Consider the following 23,618-nt stretch of genomic DNA (forward strand, 5'->3'; position numbering starts at 1 on the left):
AGGTGTTCCAAAATCCAAAATCTGAAACACTTCTGGGTCTGAGCATTTTGGGTATGGGATATTCAACCTATACTCATTTTCGCTTGCCAGCCATCACTCCTCAAACCAAGTAAGGTCAGAACTAGTACTGCTTTGCAAAATGAAGACTATGAAATGTTGTTTCTCGTCTAGCTAGACTTTATCTGAAATACTTGGCCAGTCCCCTCCCTCCCAACTAAAAGGAGATTAGACCTTATACCTTGCATCATGTACTTAGTGCCGGGAAGGATGAGCAAAATGTGGGTACTGACTGAATACTTCTCATTAGCTCTCACTATACTGACTATAGCACTGTACTTATTTTCATTTTCCATGGATTTTCAGTATTCTTAGTCTTAGGCATCTTTCATTAATTAGCATCTTCCAATTTGAGGTTGTTAACATTAATCATTAATTATTAATATTAAACAAGTATCTACATATTTCAGATGATGATTTCAATGTGCAAAGAAAAGAGAACTGGAGGGCAACTATATATGTACCCTGTCAGAAGTTAAAAGGTATCTGCCCAAATAGATAATGAATGTTTTCATTAAGTAAAATATTAATGATAAACTTTCATATGCATTAAAATGTATGTGATGCTATATTACAGGAAAAAAGACCAAGGAATTGTGTGAGCACATCCTTTGTAAACAAGACAGCACTGTTACATTTTTATCTGCATGCCAGTTTTTGAAAGGATCTGTCCTACTTTCACACCAAAATTATAATGTTCTATTTCATAAAAAGACACTGAGACATAAAATGAGCTAACATCAAAATATAACAAGGAAGCAAAGATAAATTAAAGGAATTCTTTGGTTCTTTCAATAACTAATCAGAGATATATAGAAAGGGACCTTTTAAGTTTAATGATACCTGCTCATTAAATGATGCTAAACACTGAAATACCATGAACAGCAGGGAATTTCAGTTTACATTAGAGAAAAAAAATAAAAGGCTAAAAATGACTGAAGTTGGTCAGTTCAAGCTGATAGGGCACTTCAAATGAATAACGAAAGAATAAAAGAGACACTCTAGGTTAAATTGGGTTCTCCTATGCCTTTCCTTGAAAGTTCTTAACTTCAATTTTTTTGAATTAACTAACCTGCAAAAAAATAAAATAAAAATCAAAGGCATGAATAGGAGTAAAGTTAAACAAGCAACTGCACTTCAGAGTAAGTTTACCCATTAAATGGGAGATAAAACCTTAACATAAGAAAAAAGATGGTAGATTTAGACTGCACATTTAGCTTCTAGCGTAGCCAAAGAAAAGAAATAGCTTTCCTCTGAATGTGCATTACATTATATCCCAGTGCTAAACAGGATTCTTATAGTATTTGTTTTAAAAAAAAAACACTCTCTAAGATACTGAAAAATGTAAGTGTATTATTTGCCTTTTTATTTGGCATTTTGCTCCTTTATTTAAAATACTATAAAATATTTATTTATGACATATACTGGTATATGTATAGAGAAAAGGGATTTGGGAGAAAGTGATCTGGTAAATAAACTGTTTGTAATTCTTTTAATGGACTTTTTTCTATATTGTACTGTTTTTGCAGGGTATTACAAAGAACAACCACATAAAGTAACCTGTACTATCCCAAGGTATATGTATATTTCTTTTATTTGGCAATAAAGGAAATAAATTGGAACAAGGAGGAGTCTGTTTCTTTAAAAAGTTATTCAACCATGTTATAGGGTGATATATTTTATTTGTGCATCTAAATAAAAATGTAGTGTTCCTGAGCAAGCTAAGACTATATTTCTAGAAAGATACCATTTCAATAGACTGACTTATTGTAGGTAAGTCTATTGAAAGCATAAGGACAATTGTTCAGCCAAAGCTAAGCACCTTTAAGGTCCATTCATTTCAATAGGAAATCAGAAATATTCACAGACCATCCTTTAGTGTTATACCTATTTACTTTTTATACTTTTTTCAGCAATGCAAACCCCAACCATGCAAAAAAGGGGTAGGTGTTCAGATTTGCAATGTTTTAATTATATTAAGGGATATTGTCAAGAAAACCCTGTGATAGGTTTGTTTTAAGGTCAACATAGGTCAGAAGCACACAACAGCAACCAATTCATCTGCTACAATGGGTACACCTAGGTGGTAGTGTTTTAAAGACTGATATATGTTATATTGAGGGCCAGCATGGTGTTGTGGTTTTAGTGTTGAGTATAATTCTAGGATAGGCATGGGCAAACTAAAGCCTGTGGGCTGTACTCAGCCCTTTGGGCCCTTATGTCTGGCCCTCAACCCCCCCCCCCCCCATCCTCTGGGCATAAGGATACAGTGGCCCACCACATCCTTATGCCAAAAAGAGGAGGGAGGAAGGTATGTGGTGGATGGGAGCCTTCTAGAGTGCTCTCAGTCAGCGTGTGCCATCTTCAGGCCCTCCTCCTGGCATAAGAACAGGGCGAGGGAGAGGAGGCAGACGAAGTGACTCCAAAGCTAAGTCACCTCGCCTGCTATTGCCTCTTCCTTCTCCCAGCATCAGATCTGCCCCTGGCCCTGCCCCCTTCTGGGATTGCCCTGCCCTGGTCCCACCCCTCCCAGGCCCACCCCAGACCCCAGTCCCACCTCCTCCATGGCCCAGCACACCTTCCCAGACCCCCTCCTAGCCCGCACCTCCTGGCCAGGCCCGAAATGCAGCCCCAGTGCAAAAAAGGTTTGCCCATGCCTCCTCTAGAAGATCAGCGTTCAAGTCCCATGGAATTTCACTGGGCAAATCACATTTTCTGAGGGCTTGTCTAAGTAAGTCCAAAAACCCATACTCTCTGCAATTTTCCACACGGCTATGTCAAGGGATAGTCCAAATTTTGCTTGAAACTCCAGAGTGCCTGAACTTCAGGACATCCTGTTAATTTGCAATGGATTTGTTACATTCCAAGAAATTACAAGAGCTATTGCTATGTTTTATTTGCAGCATGCAAGAAATAAAAAAGTTATGACAAAAAAATTGTTAATTCTTTTTTCTTTTATTTTAAGTCAAACGATGCATGTGGGCACTGAGTTTGATTTTTTATTAAAAATAACTCTTCTCTTTAATTAATACAAAATATATAAATGCTATTTCTAATCTTTGTGGTAATTATAGTAGATCTGGTGGCTAATCAGTAGAAATGTTTCTCCTTAAATATGGAAGAATGCCAAAAAAATTGTAATTGCAGCTTACAGTTTTTGACAGCTGCTAGTTACTTAGTCATTTATGGTAATGATACAAGTACAAAGAATTCACTTCTTTTTTCATGAAAAGTAAATATTCTATGTGCATGGGTTTAAATACAAAGAGATAGGGTGGTGTAGCGGTTTGAGTGCTAGAGACTAGGTTCTGAATCCCCTGCCAACCATGTCAGCCCACTACTCAACTTAGGTGTCACCTTCTTACAGAGGAAGGCAAAAGCAAACTCTCTTTGAAGAAATCTTGACAAGAAAACTCTGTGATAAGTTCACCTTATGTATATTGACTTATGATCAACCTCTCAAATTCCATGGGATTTTCTTAGGCATGGAATAACCAGAGGTGGAGTTACCAATTACACTTGTGCATGGATTCGTTTTGGCCAGGTGCCTTCAGCTTGTATGGTTTGTTCGGCTTGTTCAGCAGCCCGTAACTTCATGGGCTCCACTGCAAATTTTTTTACCAGCTGCAACAGCAGCTGTCGAAAACCGTCTGCTTTCAGTTTCTTTCGGTTACACATTGAGTGCTGGGAGGGAGTCAGCCACTAGATGAAAAAGGATTCCAGGAAGCGAGGTTTCTTAAACCCTTTCCTTAAACCCAGGTGTCCTCTAAAGACAGAAGGGAAAAGATCCCATTAAATGAGGTTTCTTAAGCCTTTTCTTTGAACCCAGATTTCCTCTAAAGAAAGAAGGAACAGGATCCCAGGAAGTGAGGTTTCTTAAGCCCTTTCTTTAAATCCAGGTTTTCTCTAAAGACAGAAGGGAAAGGATCCCAGGAGGCAAAGACAGAAGGACAAATGAGGCATAAAATGACAAGAAGGGGAACCCCCATTGCTGCCAATGGGCTGGATTGAAAACAAATATTTTGGCTTCCTGGGTCGAAAATGGATTTCTGTGCTCCCGAATTCAGGAGGATCCTAAAAAAATGATCGGGACCACAACCAAAAACTGGGGCACTGAAATGGATTAAGGTTTAACTGGATTGCACAAGCCGATTGCCAATTCCTTCACTTGAAATATAGCCTGTATCTCATGGTATCTGCTGAGTGATCCATCCATGTTCTAACCAGAACTGACCTGCATAGCGCCCATAATCAGACAGGTTCTGCCCCTTGAAACAATGGCCTCTTCATAAACGTAATGTTAACTATTGTATTTAGCTTCTGCTTGTGATTGCAGCAGAAAAAAACTTAGATTCCAAGGGAGACATACAGCAATAAGATATTTGAAGAAAACACTTTTTTTCAACAGGTTTGCTGAAGTAGAGAGAGCAAGAGAGTGACAGAAGAGAGAGAGAAAGACAGAGAATGAGAGCGACTTTGGAAGTTTCATTACGTAATTGAAGTGTATAAATTATAACATCTGTGCTGCAGAACACAGTTGTAAGATCAGATGGAACCAATCTTCCTGTTATATGCATTTGCCATATCTTACCTTTGGTGACCCCCACTCCATTGTGGTTCTAGTCTGGGATCTAATTAGTTTCCTGCTTTGTGAACAAACTATGTTTTATACAAATAAATCAGGATCAGTGACTTCTGGAACGTGCTGATTTTTTTTCTTACACAAAAGACACAAAGCATGCATGGTTGTTATTCAACCCAGCTTGTACATAAGAAATCATGGTTTATTGTTATATTGCAATGTTGTCTTATAGTGACAATATTCTACAATGCTTAGAACACAATGGCAGATTTATGTAATGTAATATTTGCTTATATTGTTCTGAATCTGAGATAGTTTGGAGTTCTTTCACATTAAAAGATTTGTCATTTAGATAATTAATCTAATAAATATAGCAAATTTGTTTTTAATATTGTACTAACACTTCTAGCTATGATCTAGTGAAACACATGACACCATGGTCATAGTAAATTAACTAAATAACAGAAGGCATTCACACCACTGTAGAATCTAATATAGATAGAGATGAGGGGGGGGGGGGACTGCATAATTGAATCTTTCTCCCACAACTGACATATCAGGTATTTAATGTGATACTACAATTGATCTTAGTCTGTAGGCTGAAAACTATTAATGTGATACAACAAAGGAACCTATAATAAGTGAACAGTTTTATACAAGTCCTGAAATCCAGAGTGAGGGAATTACCTGCCATATGGCATATAATTTTCAAGAATGCCTGAGCCATTAACCCAGTTGTATACCTAACAATAAGCATTAATTTATGCAAGACATAACAGCAGCATCTCTCAAACAGTCCAAAATTAAAGCATAGTGAACCATATTTTTAGAGACATGGAATGAAACACATTTTATAATATGTATAAATATAATAAATACAACTATTTTAAACTGAGGCTAAGCTGTCATTATTTTCCCAGTTAGCATTACAATCTATAAAATAATGCAAATACATTTAATTATGGTTCCACTAACTATGTCTATATTATTATAGTTGTTATTATTCATTTGAATGTTATTATATACATTTGAATTATTTGAATTTTCCATTCTTTCACTTACAGTACAATTCCATACATGTTTACTATTAATGGAAATGTTTATGATTAAATGCTGCATGTATTTAGAGCCAGCATGGTATAATGGTTTGAGTGTTATGACGAGCTTCACCTGGCTTCATCAAAGCAACAGAGGGGTTGTGGGACAAATCCATCATCCTATGCACCTCTCCTTCATGGTAACACTTCCCTATCACATGTGGGAAGTGTTGTTTGTGTTCACTGGAGCCAGCACAACATGGGCAGGGTCCCGTGTTGGGAGGGAAGCATCATATGATGCTTCCATTCCACTTGTGGGCGGGGCCTCTGCCAAAAGTCCAGCAATGTTGTGAGATGGACAGCGTGCTCATCTATAACTGGACTGGTAGAGCACCATAGGACGCTTCCCAGGCCTCATCTGATGAGGTGATTGATTACAACTGTGGAAACCAGGTTTTGAATCCCAATTAGCCATGGAAACTCACTGGGAAAAAACCAGATCAGAAAACCAGATCCAATGTGTGTCCAGCACAATGAGTAGGGCCTAATATTAGCTGGGACAGCCCCATGGTCGCCATGGAAGACATGAAGTCCTGAGCCGCTCCTGATAGGGTAGACTCCGCATGGACGTTGAATTCCCCCAGCACTCTGAGCCGATAAGACTCCAACACCAGGCTCGAGACCACTATTCCCATCCTAGATTAGATGGACCCTTAGTCCAGACCAGCATTATTCTTCTTAACACCTATTTTAAATGCTTGCCTTCTTGAGCTATACATTCATGCTTAAGATTATCTTTGTTATTTCATAATTTCAAAGAACTGGCATCACTTTTTATAAAGCAGAGAGAAGAATGGCAAAACATCATAAGTTCAAGGTAGATGTTCTATACTAGTACATTTTCTTTCAAATAAAGACGAGCCCTAACAAGAACACCTTGGCAAGTAAGCTTGCCTTTTTTACAGCATATTGCAAGAAACACCCGCTTTTACACACTCTATATGCATCTGCATGGCAGGTGGTGCACAGGGATAGACATATTGGACAGGAAATGAGGATAAGATAAAATTCATTGAGCAAATGGCTTAGAAGCTTCAAAGCATACCTCTTCCTCAAGTGTTCTGTCTATATAACAAGTCTAAAAATAAAGAATACTAGGGCTACACCATTCAAAGAAGATACGATAGCATCTGCCTTCTGCAGCATACATGAATATGAGGACCTAAAGCAAAATTTACATTTGCAGTGTCACATCACTGAAAAAAATTAAGCTTTCTGGTTCTTTAGAAACTCTTCTTTTAGTTATTTTTATAAGGACTGTGCTGAATTTTTATTGCTTTCAAATTTTGTATCTCTGAAATGATTTAAAAGACAGACCAAAAGGATGAATTCAACCTGGGATAAAAAGCAGTTAGCATTACGACTATAACAGAAAATACAAGTAGTGATCCTATTTATTTAAACTGTAAAGGAGGTGTTAAGTAAGTAAATACATATAGCTTCTAAAACTGTATAATGGACCTCTCATTATTTTTTTTAATGCTATAAGAATGAAAACTATTTGACATTATAGCTGCACTCTTAGACCCATAACAGATTTTCTAAGACAGAGGATCAACTAACATATTCAAAGAGATGTCACATTTCCATTTCCTTAAGACAGGCAGAACAACAAAAGGCCCCACTCATTTCAAAATTGAATTGGGTTGATTTTATAGTGTACAGCCAGCTACAGTAAGTCCTCCACATTACCTTCTGTGAATATGATTATTCATGGATTATTTGCTACTGCCTCCACTGTTGCCCATAAGATGAAGAAAAATTGCAAACACATGATGAGACTGGTAAGTCCCTGTTAAAAATGGCATAGGGCAGCAGCACATGCAGTAAGGGAGGAAGGCTAGTAGGGGCAGGTATGGGAGAACTGAAGGAACTTGAGCTCACTGGCTGTCCGGGAACAAAAGATACACAACAGCAAGAGCAGGCTCTATACAGGAATATTGCCCAATTGCCTGTCCTGCCTGTGGGGCTGGAGGGGCAACTGAGGTGTACAGCCTGCTCCTTCGCCTCCTGATGCACACTATTGGCTGTGCCATATGAGTCTCACTTCTCACTGAGCCAAAAAACTCACTTCTCCTTGCAGGAGAAGCACTAGCCACAGTGGAGTAGCTGCAGGATGAGGAGGTAGTGATGGCAGAACTCGGACCCGCTTCCGCCACCATCTTCATGGAGATGACTCCACTTGGACCTACTTGTTATAAGGGGAGAGACGAAGAAGCAGCAATAAAGGAAGATGAAGAGGCATGACTCTAGGTCAAGGTGCAGCAACTGCAACTAGAAGTATCCCAATGGAGCTGTGGCAGCTTCCATGGCCCAGTTAGGAGGTTGGGGCAGCAAGGATAGGTAGGTGGAAAGGGAGGGGGGCAGGCAAGCGCAGCATAACCCAGGCCCTTTCACTCAGTAGTGCCACTTGGCCAGGAAAAAACGAGGGAAGTCAGACCCCATGCAAGGGCAGCACACACAGCAGCTAACTCCAACCTCAATTGAAGGAGTCATTGTCCTGTGGGGCCATTGCCCTTCTATTTTTAGCAAATAAAAAGTGACAGAAAAGCAACAAGTTAGGCAACAAGTAATCTAAGGTGTCCCTATTTATAAAGCACCAATGAACTACAGAGAAAATGGCATGGTATATAATGAAATACACCTTAAAATCAACTCTACTACATTTGCACATAGAGAAGCAAAAGTCTCTCTCCACACTTTAGTTTACTTGCACATGCATACTCTCCCTGTTCTAGAGAAGGACCCGAAGGTTCTGTTCTAACATTCCTTCTGAAGATTTACAATAAATTCTGCATAATGAATAACAGGCAAATAATCAATATTCTTGAACATGGTCTACAATTTAGCCTCAGTGTTTTTCCCCATAGGAATGGGGTTCCAACCTGGTTGCATTTCCACATAATAATAATTGTATCTTCTTGTGTTTCTCAGGCACAAAATGTAAAAAATTAAGATAAAAACTGCAGGAGACAGAAATAGAAAATGAAGCACTGAATCGGCTGAAGGCAGGTTTTACACTTTCGTATAGAAGAACTGATTCAAACTTAATGTTTTCCTCATGGGTGGATACATCTGAAAAATATTACTTACTAATGATGTGCAGGCTTTTTGTCACAGTGTGTGACTCAGCTGGACTCTTGAAAGCGTTTACCACATATTGGCAGTCAGTGAAAGTTGTCTGTCACTTTAGAGACCTCACCCAATTCCAAACTGCCTCTAGTAGCTTTCTTTTCTTTTGTCATCTGATTGGCTCACTTTGTCAATTCCTTTGGAAAGAGTCCCGGGCTTTTCAGACAGCCCCCTGACAAATTTGAGTTCTTCTTCTAGAATGGTACAATAAATCATTGCTGGGGAATGGGATTTATGGAAGGGAATGGGAAGACCCTTGGTTATGCTGGAAAAGCGAAGTTCTCATTTTGCTGAATTCCAGCATTCCCGATTGTCTTCCATTCCTTCTTCTTATATGCAGAATGACCAAAAAGTTATTTGAAAATTTCTGACAAATCACTGAATGCTGCTCCTGTTGAAACAAGAAACAGTGCTTTCTGATTACTACTGCTAAAGTTGAAGATGCTGTAAATATCTTTGCTATGAAGAGTAACATCCCATATTGTTTCTCAGACATACACTGAAATTACAGTATTACCTTGTTCTCCAGACTATGACTTTTGAGAACAGAGTTCTAATTTCTGATCAGCAATAAAAACTCACTGGATGACTTTCAACAAGTCATTCTGTCTCAACCTCAAAGAAGGCACACACACTTGTGCTAAACACTCTTGATAAGAAAGGCCTGTGATAGGTTCATCTTAGGGTAGCCGTAGGTCAGAAATAACTTGAACGCACACAACACCTTCAACAATAGTTAGAACTAGCAATTGATTTTTGGCTTAGATATTACAGAAAGCCAGGCTGATGTAGTGGTTTGAGTGCTGGACTTGGACTGAAAGATCAGGGTTTAAATCTCTGCTCAGTAATGAAAATGCCCTGTGTGACCCTAAGCAAGTCACATTTGGTCAGACTAAGAGGAAAGCAATGGTAAACCTCTGAAACATCAAGAACGTTCTATGATACAGTAACCATAAGTCCACTTGAAGCGACTACACGCGAGAATGGAAGTTTCACCTTTCTTAGCAAAAATGTGCATTTCTTTGTTCAGTCTTCTCACATTGTTTCCTAAAACAATATATGAAATTATCTGATTTTTCAGCAGTAGATGCTACATGATATTATGTCCTGGGTTCAACCCATTTCCCCAGGCAATGGTGGAAAGGGCCCTCTCTGAAACCCAAGAGTGCCACTGCCAGTTAAGGTGGACAGTACTGGATCAACAATATTGAATGAGATGGATCAATTCACACTCTTTTCCTATATTTTTAAATTGTTCTACTTATACGAGTAAATGGCTACTGTCCAACTATTTATTACATAGACATACCATACTTACTTGAGTCGAATGTGCACCTTTTTTTGGCTAAATTACATTGCCAAAATTGAAGTGCACATTAGATTTGATGGCATTTTAGAATTACACACCTGCATGATAAGGCCTGGAGGAACACTGAGCCCTGGAGGTTGTATGAGGAGGCAGGAGAGCAAGAGAGTATCCTTGGCAGCAGCAATGGCTTCAGGGCTCCGTGGCACCTAGAAAAGGAGGAGGAGCTTCTGGTTGGCAACCCAGTCATTCCTGCCACTTAGCTGCAAAGGGGGTGTGAGACATTCAGCCCTCTCTGGTCAAAGAAGCAGGGTGCATTGCTTTCACCACCTCCCTCTGGTCCAGAGTTTGGTCTTACATCCTGCATCCCAGGTGGCCCTCAGGATCTCCTGCAGCCCCCCCCCCCCCGACCACAGTATAGTGCGGTTCCCAATTGGCCTCATTCATGAGGCCTTCAAAATCTTCTCCTTGGTTTTGAAGGAAGAACCACAGCCATGGCCTGATAGAGGGATGTGGCTTCCCAACTGGTTTCATGCATGCTGCCTATTCCCCAACACACTATATCTGCACCTTGGATTAGTATTATTATTATTTTTGTAATGCACACATTCAAAATTGAGATGTGCATTACATTCAGCGGTGCATTAAACTTGAGTAAATGCAGTAATATTGACTTTTTACTGTTGCTGGACATTGTATTTTACATTTGATTCCATTTTTCCAATCTAATGGTAGCAGAAGAGCTCATGGGGATCAAGTATCCAACACCGCGCAGGGGAGCTCAATTGCCATTCTTAAATATCTTAAGTCAAGAGGGGGCCACTTCATACCGGCAGCGCTCAAGCTGTTTGAAGCCAAGTCATTAGCCCAACTCTTGTATGGTGCTCAGCTGGGCCTCTTCCCCAGTTTTGCCCCATTAGAGCTGGTTCAGTCAAAGTTTCTGAGATCGGCCTTGCAAGTCCCTAAATGTGTTTCTAATGCCACCCTGCGACTAGAGACGGGCTTTATGAGAGTGGAGGCCAGGGTGTGGGTGGCCATACTCAACCTCTGGCTCAGACTATCCCGTGCACCCTTTGGTCTTGCCCCACTAACTATGAAGGATGACTTCCAATCCACATGGAAACAGGCGGTAGCATCAAAAATCTCCTCATTGGGATTTTCTCCAGGTCTACTACTCACTATGGATTACAATCAAGCCAAAGCACTGATTAAACAACGTATCACAGACACAGAGCAACAACTAGCTCTGGCCTCGGTTCCAACCTTCCTTATCAATGAAGACAGCAGATATCTTGCCTCCCCTATGGCATATTTAACAAACTTAGAGGTTCCCATTCATCGAAGGGCTTTCACCCTAGCTCGATGCCATGCTCTCCCATCAGCTGTACTCGAAGGCCACTATTAGAAGATCCCTTTCCCAGAGAGACTCTTCCCCTATGACTCGGGTCATGTAGAAACAATAGAACATGTGCTCCTCCAGTGCCCGTTCTACAGGGGTATCCTGTAGCCGTGCCAGGCTTATCTTACCTCTGTTATACAAGCACCCAGGCCATTCAGGACAATTTTATACCTCCATGCTACTTGCAGATATTAATTCAGCTACAACCTACAATGTTGCAAAGTTCTGTGCAGCAGCATACAAAATCCATCAGGGAATGACTAGTCCCAAAAGTTAACTGTGTGTCCAGTAATCATCTTCTCTGAATCTACAATTTGGTGATGGATCTGGGCATTGTATGTTTTTACCCTGTTTCCCCTTCCCTTCTGCTCCCTCACCCATATTGTGCTTCAGTAGATATATTTATATTTTTAATGTACCAAACATACCAAGTTTGTATGAAAATGTGACTATTTCCTGTGCTGGTCAATGACCGAAATAAATGATTTGATTTGATTTGATTCCATTAATCAAAACTGCACAACAGTATTAAAATGTCACAATTGTACTGACGAGGTATTGGTGCTACTAATGGAGACAAAAATTAAAAATTAAACAAAGTAATTATTATTTGAGCTTTGAGCTTAAAAAACCAACATACTCCACTAATATTTTAAAAGTTGGTGTAGCATTCTTGCCCTTGGGCCAAACAAATGTGTCTATTCCACTGATTTCAATGTAATGTTCATGCCTGAAAAAAACCAGCAAAGATTAGATAGTATGTATAATTAAACTAGGTTTTCTATCTTTGTAATTAATAAGGCTCCCATTTTTTTTCTTTAACAGCACAAACATACTGAACAAAACCCAGACTGTGGAGAACTCTAGGACCAAATGTAGAACTAGGGAAGAACCAGCTTATGAACTTTCAGCTGCTATATAGGAACAGTGTACTGAACATGTTATCAGAATTACCTCATCCTTTGGTATTTCATAAATTGTACTGTGAACACATGGGGCAATGATAGGTAACCAATTTTTTTGTTTTGTAAAAATGTGGGCAGAATAAAGACTAATAACAAAAAATAACGAAAATGTAGAGAATTAAAAACACATATTCTATTCCTCTCTCCAAACAGATCACGGGCTATACTTCAAAAACATTGCAGAACTATTAGATAATCTTTTTTTTCAGATTCAGTAAGGTTCAGTGACAACATCCATCTAACTTTTCTCTGTAAGTTCTCCGTCCTTCATTTAGCTAAATTATTATGTTGCTATTATGTGCAAATTTTCCACCAAAACTTTTAACCATTTACTTGAGGGTTTTTTGTACATCTAAACTGTGGACTGGGAAAGAAATATCTATTTACAGATACGTAATTAAACTGGGTGTATGTTGCAAAACCAAATATTAACATGATTTGTTAGTGGTACTTTCAATCTTGGACCAAGTTTTTAAAATATCGCATTACAACAAAAGGAAAGTTTCTGAGAAAAGAAAAAAGATTAACACATACACAAGCTCCCTAGAAATAAATGCAGCACACATATTTTAAAAGTGTATGTTACAATTTTCCATGCCAACACATACTTTCCACCACTACGATTTTTGTTCGTATTTTAACAGGTGAAAGTAATTAGATTGAAAATTATTGCACTGTGAATGGTCATGCTTTGGGGGGGGGGGGGGAGAAAATGTATTCCACATACACTAAAATAAAATAGAAACCAAGTAAAAGCTATCTGTTTACTATCAATACACAGTTGACAAAGATGAAAAAAGGGAACAAAGGGGTAGATACCAAATGCTGTTGTCTTATGCAAATGAAAAACACATTTTGAGATTTTAGTTACACACAATACAAAAAAGTGGATGGTCCAAAATATATACTATGCTTTTAGAAATAAGTAGCCAAAGGACATAGCAACATAACTGAACTGGGCAAAGTTATAAGTAGGGTAGCAATGGCATCACAATTCTTAACAATTTGCCATTGTTGTTTTATTCCCATTGAAAAGTAGAAAATTCTGTGCAAGTATCACAAGACCAAAGTGATCTGTAATATAGAGAGTGAGCTGAGGACTACTTTTTGTTAAGACTAGGTAGCAAGTAACAGAAGATTACTCTGATTTAGATGCTGGGAAATGAGTACAGAGGAAGAACGGATGAAATGGGACTAGATGAAGAAACAGTTCAAACTGGTGTACAGCAGTTTTCCCATTTATACATTAAGAGATTTGTAAGTTAAGCAAGATAGATTATTTTAAGCACCCTTTAAAGATTAATTGCCACTGAGGTAATCTAACATCTATTGCTATGTGTGCCACATTATGTACTATTTTTTCTCCGTTTCAAACTGAGAGTTGCTTACATTGTAAAATATACCACACAAGAACATTTTAATTACAGTGTACCAGATTATATCGTATTTTTTGTGCCAGCACGTAGAATAACTCTCTGTATTTACTGGCCATAAACAGAAGGCTAGGGTTGCAGTCAAGAGAGGGAATATGTGTACCACCTGTGGATACAAGCATATACCCACCACCACCATTACCAAACTCATACACACACACACATTCTCATGTCACCCTAGAATCTCTAATATTTTGGTACAAACACTTCTGAAAGATCAGTGGTTGAAAATCCTTTCTAAAATGTCCATGTACTTTCAAGATCTGGTGTTTTATTTCTCTTTTATAAAAAAAATTGAACTTGGAAGAATTTAAAAAATTGTTCAACAATTCTACAGAGACAATTCCCATATCATTTTAATGTCCTACTGGATTATAGTATGTACACATTTTCCCTTCTGAGCAACATCTCAACACTGTCCTAGTGAGGGTTCCATTGTATTTTGCAAAAAATGATAAGCCCCATATCTCCAAACCTTAAGGACATACTATCCTCCCACTGCCTCAATGAGTGGTTTTTTTTTTTTTGGCTGCTAAAATATTGATAGTTTCAGATTGTCCTAGGAATGGAACTCTAAAACAAGCCCCTTCTCTCCTCCTTCAGTGTTGTTGGAGAAGGATGCTTCTTCCTACTGCTGCTGCACTCTAAGGCTTTAAGAAAGTCTCAGGAGTGAGTAAACCAGACTCTGCTCTTCAGAACTGCAGTTGTACTAAATTGAAGTTGTGCTGGTTTTTTAGGTTTGTCTGAACCCCTTCACAACTCTACAAACAATCTCCATTCCACTCTCAATCTCTCCTCTCCTGATAAACACAGGTTTTGGTTTAGCTACGAAGACTGGGGGAAATGGATTTGTTCTATGATAAATTTCCAATTTTCACAACTCTTCTAGAAAAGACTGATAGAGTATGTATCAATATTTCCAGAAGACTTTCTGAAATTCAGAGAAGAATCACTTTCTTCTTCACAATATATGCTACACCTGTCAGTTTGCTAGAAAGCAGAAATATAAAATATGTAATACTAAGAGACGTGAATTCTTTATTGTTAATTGCCATCAAGTCAACTTCCACCTATGAATGGGATGTCTCTAAGTCACCAGATCTGTTCAGGACAGGGACATGGCTTCATTGACTGAATCTACCTACCCACCAAAATAAACAATAAAAAATTAAATACCATACTAATCTGGCATTCAAGAAGTCATTGTTTAGAAATGTAGGAAATATATTCAGAAAAGTAAGAAATTCTCTGTATTATTCACTGGATCTAAAGAAGTCCTATACACCAGAAATGGGTAAACTTTGGCCCTCCAGGTGTTTTGGACCTCACCTTCCATAATTCCAAAACACCTGGAGGGCCAAAGTTTGCCCATGTCTGCTCTAAACACACGAAATTCTTCATGCATGCATTGATGGCTGGTGATGTGGATATAAAAATGCTGACATAACATATTTTTTCAATTCTAAAACACCACTGATTATAAGAAGATTACTAATTTCAGTATCACCAACAGAATTCTAGGATGCAATCCATTTTTAGAGTTGATAATATGGGGGGGGGGGGGGGAGAGTGTCATAGAATCAAAAACATATGGTATTCTAATGTAATGTAATGTATTTAATGTATGGTATTTTTCTCATTACTGGTAAGAATGAGTGATGTTTAAGGTATAATGTAAAAAAAAAATCATCAACCTCCATGCACTTTTTTCCCTATTTGGAAACTTTTTTTGATAATTTCATTTGCAAAAACAATCATTGTTATGTCTACCCAACACCATACACATATTCCTAGTTGTTTTATATATGTTTGACTTTCATGACCAACCAGAAGAGGCTAGAAGGAGAAGATAGAAATCCACAGAAATCATGCAGTTGATATTTAAGGAGAAGGCAGGGACACAGGAGGAAGAGATGTGAGGAATTGTCCTGTTCATAAGCAGAAAATTGGATACAGCACTGAGAATTAAGACTTTTTTATATAAAAAATACTACCAACAGAAAACGCGTACTAGATTGTAGTATTAAAACAGCTTTAAAAACTTTGCTATAGATATTTCAGCATCTCAAAAAATGATCTGTTTTTTAAAACAATGACTTATTCTTAACTTCTAAACAGCATTAAAATATATATTATGGACAGCCGTGCCCATGGTAATTGAACATAATAAAGTAAGTAACAATCCTGCCTTTCAGTGCTGCCAAATTAGTGAACAAGAAAGTAATATGTGGTGATATGCTATTTCTTGATAGCTTGTTTATAAAGCTATTGTCCTCACAACCCTGCTATATGCCTCCAAAACATGGACTATCTATAGATGTCACATGCAAGTTCTGGAATGATTCTATCAGCATTGCCTCTGAAAAATTCTGCAAATCTCTTTGGAAGTCAGGCAGACAAATGTCAGTCTGTTGAAAGAAGCAAAGACCACCAGCATTGAAGTGATGCTCCTCCGCCATCAACTCCACTGGACCGGCCTCATTTTCCGAATGCCCGATCACCATCTCCCAAAGCAACTATTCTACTCCAAACTCAAGAACAGAAAATGGATTGTTGGATGGTCTCAAATCCAACCATTAAAATTGTGGCATAAACACAGAGAACTAAGAAGCCCTGGCCCTTCAGCACTCTAGTTTAAGGTCAGCTGTGACCAGCAATTTGTAGAACTTGAAGAGGAATGAATGGAGAGCGAAAGAGAGAAATGTGCCAAGAGGAAGGCACGTCAAGCCAACCCCAACCAGGACCACCTTTCACCTGGAAACCAATGCCCTCACTGCAGGAAAACATGTGAATCAAGAATAGGGCTCAACAGTCACCTACATACCCACCGCCAGGATACCGCACTTGGAGGACCATCTTACTCGGACAACGAGGGATCGCCTAAGTAAGTAAAACAGCACAAACTATGTCCATTTACATGGTGAATTTTCTACTCTCTAATGGTACCTACAAAACTAGCTCTTTGAAATAGAGAGATTAAATGAATTCTAAAATCTTAGGATGGAAAAATCAGTACTGCAAGTACTGAGTCATATAGAGCTGGTCAACTATACAGAGTACATATAGAGCTGGTCAATCAGAGGAAAAACATGAAGCAGTTTCAGCACAGAGAATATATTTTAAATTATAAATTCTTTGACCTCCAGTTCCATTTGAGTTTCCCAAAATATTTTAAGAAACTAATAGAACAGACTAAGGGCTTTTAGTGCAGTGGAAATATCATAACCATTTGGAGCATCATGTATGCTGAAACTGTAGAGAATTAAGCAAATTAAGATCTCAACATAGCAAATATCTTGATATTCATGCATAAAACAGTACTTCCCAGCCAATCTTCCTATAACAAGCACCTGGTTTGGGGCTGGTTCTATGTTCCATGTGATTTTGTCAAAGTGTCAATTGGAAGTACCCCCTACTCACTAGTCCCCCATTTGGCTCACCTTACAGCAGAAGTAGCATCCGGCATAACTATCATTTCAATGAAGCTGCCATTTTATTTTTTGCAACAGACTAGATTGCAACATGATGACAAGGAAAAGGAGAGATATTAACAACAGAGAGCTTTATCAAAATGCTTAAGGACCTAGCAATTGCCCAAGAATGATATACATTAATACCAAGCTTTCCTCCTTGGATTAAATCTCCACCACTGCCTCCTTCAATATTATCTGCCTGATTTTTTTGTGTGAATTTCTATCTTCTATCTCATTCTAACCTAATGTCATTCTAGCCCAATTTCTCATATAAAACAAGAAATTGAGATGAGCAAATTTCAGATTTCTACCCTGCTGAAGTTAACTTGCTCTCGGTCTTGACAGTAACTTCTAGGTCTTGACAGTAACTTCCATACAGTTGTATGAAATTCACATTGAATTGGATTATATGGCAGTGTGGACTTAGATAATGCATTCAAAGCAGATATTGTGGGTGCTCTACCTTGATATTCTGGGTTATATTGCTGTGCAGAAGGGCCCCATGACTGGTTACTGAACTGCAATGAGGTTTATGTTTGTGGCTCTGACCCTGTCATGGAATAAAAAGAAATGTTCACATACGTTTAAAAAGCAAACTACTGGAAGGAACATCCATTGAAAGGCAAAGATTTGACTCCAGTGGAAAAACCAAAAGCTTACTCTGAACTTAAATTCATAGTTCCTGGCACTGACACTGGGACTAAGGCCAAACAGTTGGTCAGAGTATGGAGCTCCATAAGACTAATCAGAAATGGCAACTTTCCAGGTCTTCCACCATGAGAATGCCTGAAACCTTAATGAAGACTTGCATAACTCCTATCTAGCAAATGTCAAGCACTGAAAGGAAGAATCTACTCAGTGCTCATTGTCAAAGCAAATCAGGTGATGTGTATTTCTCCCTAGTTAGAAGACATTACTTTTACAGCCTCAGAAATTGCTGACCACAGTTACAGATGAAGCTAAAGATAAAAGACACTCCACAAACAAGTAGGATAAGTGCAACATTCCCCCCTCCCAGCACATGCACTGACATTATGAATGGAAATGCTATCTCCCTGAGTTTAACAAAATTAAAGAAAACATAATGCTAAAAGCTGTTAAAGAGATACTGTGTAAAGTTTTCTGGTCTGCTGTTCACAAAGAGTTCAAGAGAAACAGAAAGATGCTCACCACACATATTCTTTGTGTGTGGTGAGCATGAGCACTCAAAAATCTGCTCTTCAAGGGAGAAATAGGAAAAGAACTCCTTGATTATTTCTGAATTTTGCTTTGTAGACAAAAGATCACGACTTGAGAGAGCAAGAATCAAATGCAAGTTGTTTAACAGATGATTTGTAGAAAGCATAATGGCCTGAATCCAATTGTTAGTTCAAACTATAGTAGATTCACTGAAACAACTCAACATACCTAAGTGTTGACTTGCAAAAGCTATTCTAGTTGGGACTAACAATTGAACCTAATTTGAAGGAACCCTGGCAGCATGTGCTCACAAGTAATTTTCTCTTGATTTTCAACTTAGCAGTTCCCAACGGCATAAGATTTTTATATCTTACCACATGGTTTTGTGGTTCAGCACTGAAAGCTACTGTAGAGAAACTAAGGAATAAATCTGATGTGAGTTCAATTATGACAGTAGCCAGTATATCACCAAATAATGCTCTGGTTGATATGCTTATCAACTGCTGTCTGGGGACAATTAGACAACTGATGCTTAGAACAGAATTCCACTTGGATTCCTCCAAAGTGCTTCAGCATGGCGAAATGTAATTAATAAAGTATTTCCTGGTGTATTCAATAAACTACCATATTAAGTGACTTCAAAATAATGATGAGTCTTAGCAGTTTCAAGATAGCACTTTGCCATTTTGCATTTTAAAGTATATATTATAAAGCACAATCAAATCTCCTATTAAAGTACAAATAAAAAGGGTATTGGAAAGAATTCATTCTGAGATTAAAAAAAAAAGATTAACAAGCTTTCATGTTTGCTTTTCTTTCATTTTCACTCTGTTTACTACATTATCTTCCAAAATGCGGCACAAACTGGATCAAAGCATCATGTTTATATAAACATTCAGATATATATATAAGTAATATGAAATTATTAATTATGGACTATGTTTATTCACTTTCTTACCATAGTATGTGCAACTGGACATCAGTGTTGAATGTCGAGTACAGTGGTTCTCAACCTCTGGGTCCCCAGGTGTTTTTGTCTTCAATGCCCAGAAATCCTAACAGCCGGTAAATTGACTGGGATTTCTGGGAGTTGTAGGCCAAAAACCTGGGGACCCACAGGTTGGGAACCATTGGTCTAGTATGAAGGCACAACCACTGCTGTAATTCTAGCATTAAAGGTTAACCGCACAATCGTTCACCATTCAAACCAAGTAAATTTTGTTCTCACAGATGAAATATTTTAGAAGCTTTCTCCCTGAGGGATTTGATTGCAAGAACATCAGCACTGTTTTCAGTTATTTCCCACATTTTTGGTCATCATTTGCATAATTTGCACTAAGACATTGTTCATTGAAATACAACATTTGTTTACAGTGGCTCTCCCCTTTGCACAAAACATTTTTGCTCTTTCCAGAAAGATAGCCATGTTAGTTTCCTAGTAAAACTGAGAGAAGAACACTACTATTGTTGCTCTTGTATGAAGCAAAAAAATGGGGGAGTTTCTTTATGAGTTATCTTGCCATACTGAGGTACCATTTCTTCTTCAGAATAAGAAGCTCTTTACTTCCCTTAACTATGATATAACCTCAATACCTAGCTAAATGCTGCTCCAAGCTGCAATCACATTAATGTCTTTTCAGACATGTATTCTCTTTTGGGACCATTTTCTCATCATAACATACAGTAGACTCTTGGTATCTGTTAGTGTTTGGTTCCAGGACCCCCATGGATACAATGTTTTATTTCCATTATAAAATTGTTTCCCTTATATATGAAATGCAAAAATAAAGTTCTGCTTTTTAGGCTTTTGGGTTGCAAGAGTATTAATATTTTCAAGCAAGAAAGTTAAATCCATGCATACAAGATCTGTGGATATGGAGGGACAACTGTATATTACCGTATAGTACATGTTAACTGAAAAACGGTGTGTACAAAGTTTGTGTAATAAGTTTTTCACAATTTTGTGGGAGTTAGACAGTCATTTGTCATGACTGTCTAACTGAGGAAAATTGGACGTTTTGTCAATCACTCTCATATTTTATAAAGTAAAGAAACAAATTATAGACCAGCATGGTAGATTGTTGTGAGAAACTGCCATGGGGTTGTCAACTCCACTTGCACAATCTAACTGTTCATATGTCTTATACATTCAATCACTCAGTGGTTCTACACCAGGGACAGGGTAGTGCAAATAGGAGGCCATACATGGCTTCATAAGTCCATTCTCCTGTAGTTCTAGAGTTTCCCATGTCCTCTTTGAGAAATGTTCCTGCATAGAAAATCATTATCTGGAAGCATCTCTGGCATATATTTCTTGTTCAAAGCCCCCAGCATGCTTTGAACAATAGAAGTAGCAAAGTCTGGAATAATTAATGTGATTGTAAATTAGTATGGTTTCCAAAACCTCTTGTGGTTAGCAGTTTCACTCTATGTAAATCACTTTGCGTGTGTATGGGTGACAAACCTCTTGCCATCAAGACCAAGATAACACATACACTGTTTTAGGATGCAAACTGGCCACAACTTGTTTATTGATTACAGGAAAAAAGGTTGGCTGCCATGCATGGGTCCTGGATCAGGGATTGGGCAACCTGCTGCTGACCGATACCGCTTACCATGCCAGGGTGCTGCCAGCACAATACCGGGCCCGATTATGCTGCACTCCCGGTAACTACCGGACACTCCCCCTCTTTTTGTAGGGGGGGGACAAGCAAGCCAGATCCAGGGCCCATGCCACACACCAACCTGAAGTTGTGATGAAAAACAAAACATAATAGTTATAAAATGAAACCAAAAACGTAAAAAGTCTTAACAAGAAACCAAACATAACAATGATGCCGGGTGGGTGGGATGGATCAACAAAGTAGATCCAGTGCCTGAACTCAGCCAGGATCAGCCTTAAGAAGCAGCTGACCCCATGGCAGGAAACTTTCCCACCATGCCAGGGGCTTCTGGGAGGAAGAAGCCCCTGCCAGCTCCATGTCCAGGAAGAGGGCGCCCAACATCGCAACGACCCTCACCCGGTAAATCTGGCAAAGCATTAACATTCACAGGTATCACATGTGTCCACAAAATGACACTTCAATTTAACATTACATGTTTAGTGCCTCTGAACTGTAGCTATTCAGTGTTGTATGATCACTGCAATCCCATTTTAAACCAAATTCCAAGACTGGTCAATTTACTGAAAGTTTCCTTATCGGGCAGTGTGTTAAATGTATATTTCAACTTGCACTGTACAGCATTTCAATCTACCAGAACAGCTGTACATGACCCACATGGCCTCTGGCAATGGTGGTGGAAGACACAACCACAATGGGGGAGAGGTTATTTCCTGTCTCTGGTGGTGGAAGATATTGGAAACTTCTGCATACTTATTTAATTCCGGTCAAGGATCCACTGATCAATCAATGCTCTTGGCTGTAAAATAAGACTAATATACTCTAAATATTATAAAATGATAGTATACAATTATTTTAGTTCCCATTTTCTACACTACCATAACTATATCTCAATTGCTTTGGCCCTAAAATTGTTCAGTAAGACAACTTAATTGTCAAAACAAATCCACCATCTTCTCCAATGATGAAAAGGAAACTCATTCAATGTTGGGCAGTTGTGCAATGCATAGCTTCAAATTCCAAAAGGTAAAAGGTAGAGTAGCAATGAGCCTACAAAACAACTGGTAGCTTCTGAAACAAAACCTCAAATCTGTACTTGCATTCCATACTTGTGATATTTCATGATCCATCTGCACAGCATAAGCACTTAAAATTTCCTTGTAGTCAAGGGGGGTGGTGGGTTGATTCCCTTGAAGTTGTGTGACCTAATCAAGTCAATATAGACAGGACAATTTGGTTCTTCTGTTTTTCATGCCCTATTAAAGTTATACTTCATATTATTTAAGGATTTGCTAAGGTTTCACATAAAATAAAGAATTCCACAGGTTTATAATTGAAAGCATAATGATTCAAAAATCAACAATGCCAGCTCACCAAAACTTCAAAACAAAGTTCTGTTCCTGTAATTTGTATTACTCATTTTCTGTGAATCAAGACTATTGTGCACATTTTTTCTAGTCTACAGTAGTTCCGTTTCCGTAAGATGTAATGTAGACATATGCTTTCGTCTGAGGAACTGAACTTTTCACACCCTCCAAACCCACAAAATCAGATGGTCTGTGGTTTGTGCAGCTGGCGCACTGTACTCTTACAGGGCAATGTCATATGAAAAATATTTCAGTTCCTAAGCCCCAAACAAAGTCAGTCATTAATGAAGTGCAGGCAGTACAATGAGATCATATAAAGTATGGATTTCAACAACTACAGTAGAAATACTGAATGAACACTGAACAAAAACACACATCAAATTCCTCCTGCCAGAAAGGGGATGATTGAAAAGCAATGTCTTCTTGGATTTAGCGTTTGCTTTGAAAATAAGTAACCGCGACCCCAGAATACATGCTAGTGAAAGTGTTAGCAGACTAAACAATCACAGCTTGGCACAGTAAAACCAGTAAATAATTTTAGACATCCTCTTTACATTAGAGAATGTCTTACCCTAATAGGAAAATATCAAGTCACACAAAGATTTTCTAATGCTACATATGGAATCTGCTTACTTAACAAAATAATCTGTCACCAACCAAAATATGCACTTGAAACAAATCTTGGAACAGAGCTTTATCAAATTAACTGGGGGAAGAAATGGAAAATGAAGCAGCTTTGTTACAATGATGTGAAATACTGTTTTAGGTATAACTTTAAGACACAAGTGGTTTTATTGATTGCTATTTGCATCTTCATAATTTTCATCCTGCCTCATTTAATGTTGATCATATTTTCTATGGTAAAATATTAGAATTGAATTGTGATTATTTAGTGATTGCTGGCTATCTTACCCAAGTCTTTTCATTCTCCCTACAGGGTCCAAGTTCATCATTCCATGAAGCAAAACTGGGCATGCTGAATTGTTGATATAAGTTTATCTGAAACT

The 23,618-nt window shown here is 38.3% G+C and overlaps 1 protein-coding gene across 11 annotated transcripts in view; it reads right to left on the reverse strand.

The window, feature by feature from the left end:
• The window catches only part of FOXP2 (forkhead box P2), a 402,068-nt gene that overhangs the window by 231,368 nt on the left and 147,082 nt on the right, over positions 1 to 23,618 (reverse strand). The window contains exon 1 of one of the 11 annotated variants that reach the window (XM_067469067.1): positions 10,276 to 10,363. The exons of the other annotated variants lie outside the window; for them this stretch is intronic. The gene's annotated coding sequence lies outside the window, so the exon portion shown is untranslated. Of the gene's footprint in view, positions 1 to 10,275; positions 10,364 to 23,618 lie in introns of those variants that run through there. 11 annotated transcript variants of the gene reach the window in all.

The sequence above is a fragment of the Anolis sagrei genome, chromosome 5, assembly GCF_037176765.1.
Source record: "Anolis sagrei isolate rAnoSag1 chromosome 5, rAnoSag1.mat, whole genome shotgun sequence".
Lineage (NCBI taxonomy): Eukaryota > Metazoa > Chordata > Lepidosauria > Squamata > Dactyloidae > Anolis > Anolis sagrei.